The following is a 3,659-nucleotide window of genomic DNA, read 5'->3' as shown; positions in this document are numbered from 1 at the left end:
CGTGTTTGGTGTGGAAGGTGCTTTCACAGTGGCCTCTTCCTGCTCGCACGTCCCTCTGGGCCCACGGCCATCCTCCCGAGACGCCTGTTCATCCGCAGGCAAACTGACCAGAACAGAGAATAATGCCAAATACACGGCCCTGCCCTTGGCACTGGACTGACACGCAGAGCTTGCGTCATCGATGAGGCCGCTGAAGAGCTCTGTGACATTGGAAAAGGCACCGATGCAGTTCCCTGATGGGTTACGGGTGGTGAAAATACAGTAGTCAAAGGAGTCACTGAGATCCCGGTCACCCCAGATGTCTGTGGCTCCGTCACAGTGCGGGGGCCACACAGCTTATGGCCACACGGGGACCATCCTAGCATGGGGAGAAGGGACCAGTGATCGGCACTCTGGGGCAACGGTGTAGGACCGCCACCACACTGCGAGGGGTCATTTTTCACGTCAACTTGACCGGGCTCAGGGAGGCTCAGGGAGGCACAGGGAGCCGGTGATATCTGGGGTGTCCGAGGGGGTGTCCCCGGAAGAGATCAGCATGTGTGCAGAGAAGCCCTCTGAAATACAAGTGGGCAACACCCAACCCGCTGAGGCCCGGAGGAGCCCAAGTCCCCTCCCTCCGCGGGGCAGGGACAGCTGTCTCCTGCCACTTCCCCGGTGCCCGGCCCTCAGGCCAGGATGGAGCCCCGCACCGCGCTCCCGGTCCAGCTCGCAGACGGTGCATGAGGCACTGCCCGGCCTCCCCAGTCATGGGAGCCGATTCCCGTAATAAACCTGACTTCTCCCCGCCGTCTACCCGGATCTGGCTGGTTCTTTTCCTCCTCTGAGGGGCGCTGCCAATACCTTCGTCAAAACCAACAAAAGTGAGCGGCCAAGGGCGGGAGTGCGCTGGCCACCTGGCCCTGAAGATCGGTGACCGCGCAGGAGCCGCACCGCGTGAGAGGGAAACAGGCAGGCGCCCTCTGGGTGGAGAACAATTAAAATGTTTCTCCAGAAAACTACTGTTTGTGCTGAGTCCACACAGCTTTGCCTAGTTTACCTGTGAGCTCTATACGGAGTTATTCTCTTGGATCCCTACACGGAGCTTCCAGAGTCACGTCACCGAAGGTGGGCTTTTGAGTGTCATCCTTCTTAAACATGTTTTATTATCGGGGCACCTGGGGGGTTCAGTCCGTGAAGCATCCGACTTCGGCTCAGGTCATGATCTCACAGTTTGTGGGTTGGGCTCTGTGCTGACAGCCCAGACCCTGGAGCTGCTTCGGATTCTGTGTCCCTCTTTCTTTGCCGCCCCCCCACCGACTCACTCTCTGTCTCTCTCAAAATAAAATAAAGACATAAAAAATTTTTTTAAAGGAATACATTATCCAGGGACAAAAAGGCTCAGGATATGGAGGACAGCGTGGGAGCTCTGAGAGGTGGAGGGGAAGACCGCATAAACACTGCTTTATTAGAGACCGACCCAGAGCCAAACTTCGAAGAGACGATCGAAGATTTCCAGAACTGATGCAAAACACCGATCCAAGGGTTCCAGAAAACTCACAAATGCCAAGTGGAAGGAAACGAAGAAATCCACACCTAACGGCAAGAGAGAGAAAATTCTGAAAAGGAAACAAATGAACCCCGAGAGCACAGGGTCCCCGGGAGTCGGAGGGCATCGGCCTCTCCGCGGCAGCCCGAGGCCGCGATGCCCGAGCGGCGTCCCCTGGGGCTGCGGGGCACCGGCCGCCCCCGGAACCCTGTCTGACAGCCAGCGAGCACATGTCCTGAGAATGGCAGCAGTGCGGTGGCTTTCCAGACAAACCACCGCTGAGACACTTTCCCAGCAGCCGGAAGCGCAAAGGGCGAAAGTCAGACGGAAGGAAAGCGCCTCCAGGACAAGACGAAATGCAGGACAAAGGAAGCGATGACTGATCCCATCCTATAGAAATGTACATCCATGAAACTCACAGAAAAAAAGTTAATTGGGGTGAATTCTTAAGACCTTGATGACATCCTAATGGGATACGCATCGTGGCCCCGTCACTGCCATTTGCTTCATTTTCAGGACACACTCAACTTGGAGAAAAGGCACACTTGTCCTTGGACATGGCCCAAGTCCAACGGCTTTCCATTTTTAAAGGGTTGTAGAAACAAAACCAGACATAATAAAAATAGGTGACAAAGACCAGGAGGCCCGCCGAACCTCAAATGCGTACTGTCTGGCCCTTTACAGGAAAAGTTTGCTGACCACTGGCATGGATCCCCTAAATCACAGGAAGGGGCACTTTGGATTTGATTTCTCTTCTTTTCCATCATAGATGCAAAAATATTTTCAATTAAAATAGAAGCTTGTTTTTCTTGGGCAAAGAAAATGTGGTCATAATGGGAGAATGTGGTAGGAGGTGACTTACAAATTAAACCACAGGAGACAAGGATGAGGTGTCACTTGAAAAGTGATGTCCTTAACTTTGCTAACAAAGTCAGCCGGGAGCTCCTGGCCACGTGAGGCCAGCAGCTTTCCCATCACGGGTCTGTCTGTCACTTGGACGGCCACACTCTCCTACGAAAAGTGAGTTTCTCCTCAAAACAAAATGTAACCCATGGAGTTTGAATGACTGGGCAGAATTGCTGGTACATATGAATTTATAGTTGAAAATCTCAAATGGACTCATGTAGAGATAAACACCTCTTTCTTTAGGGATGGAAGTCTTTTGAATAAACGGTGCTGGAGCAGCTGGAAAACTGCGTGGAAAATCCATGCCCCGCCCACATGAGCATCCGGGTCTTGACTTTGGCTCAGGTGACGACCCCATGTCAGGTTGCGAGCCAACAGTATGAAGTCTTCTTGGGATTCTCTCTCTGTCTCTACCACCTTCCTACTACCGCCGCCCTGGGTCCCGGCCCGAAGAAACGCCTAGACTCGGCTGGAGTGAGTCCGTGCACAGACGGGGAGCTGGCGTCCTGGGGACAAGCCCGGAGCACACAGCTCGTGGCCCCCACGCCACCATGGCTCAGCGTCCAGGAAAGCCACAAGGACCTGGGCCACGGCCGCGTGAGTCCCCCCCCTCCCCTGACGACCGCCGTGTCCTCTGTCAAGTGTTACCCACATTCCAGAAAACCTCCCGTAGGAGCCAGGGGTGGCCGTGAAGGGACGAGCCCGTGACTGGGCCCGAAGGACTAAGCAGGGTCCACGCGGGGCCTCTCCACACCCACCCCTGTCCACCCAGGGGGCCGGCACCTGCTCCGTGCGGGTGACGCCCTCAACACCGACAACCGTGCTGTGTCCCAGTCGCCCTCGGAGAGGCCACGAGACCCAGGATCATTCGCCGAAGTGACCGGCCACTGGCTGGTGACCCGCCCTGAGGTGTGGACATCGCAGGGAAGGCACCCAGGAGCCCACCAGGGCTGTGATTTCAGCAAGGTGGTCCCGGGGGAGCCTATGAGAAGGGGACTCCGGAGCGAAGACCCACAGTCCTGGGGCATAACTACATACGGGCCTCTCCTCCTCCACATTAATGATTCCATGGCTGCCAAGAGTCACTTTTCACAGACTTCCTCTCAGAGTGAGGATTTTTTAAATGTTTATTTATTTTGAGAGGTGGTGGGGACGGGCGGAGAGAGGGAGGGGCAGAGAGAGAGGGAGGGGCAGAGAGGGGGAGGGGCAGAGAGAGGGAGGGGCAGAG

The 3,659-nt window shown here is 55.6% G+C and overlaps 1 long non-coding RNA gene across 1 annotated transcript in view; it reads left to right on the top strand.

Annotated features, from left to right (window-relative positions):
* Window positions 1–2,954: 2,954 nt before the first annotated feature.
* The window catches only part of LOC115276821, a 1,279-nt gene continuing 574 nt past the window's right edge, over window positions 2,955–3,659 (top strand). Inside the window, exons 1-2 of the long non-coding RNA XR_003903402.1 lie at window positions 2,955–3,028; window positions 3,266–3,539. This is a non-coding gene — a long non-coding RNA (uncharacterized LOC115276821). The remainder of the gene's footprint in view (window positions 3,029–3,265; window positions 3,540–3,659) is intronic.

The sequence above is a fragment of the Suricata suricatta genome, chromosome 1 (assembly GCF_006229205.1).
Source record: "Suricata suricatta isolate VVHF042 chromosome 1, meerkat_22Aug2017_6uvM2_HiC, whole genome shotgun sequence".
Lineage (NCBI taxonomy): Eukaryota > Metazoa > Chordata > Mammalia > Carnivora > Herpestidae > Suricata > Suricata suricatta.
The sequence above is the reverse complement of the archived record's forward strand: the minus strand, read 5'-3'. Positions and strand labels throughout refer to the sequence as shown.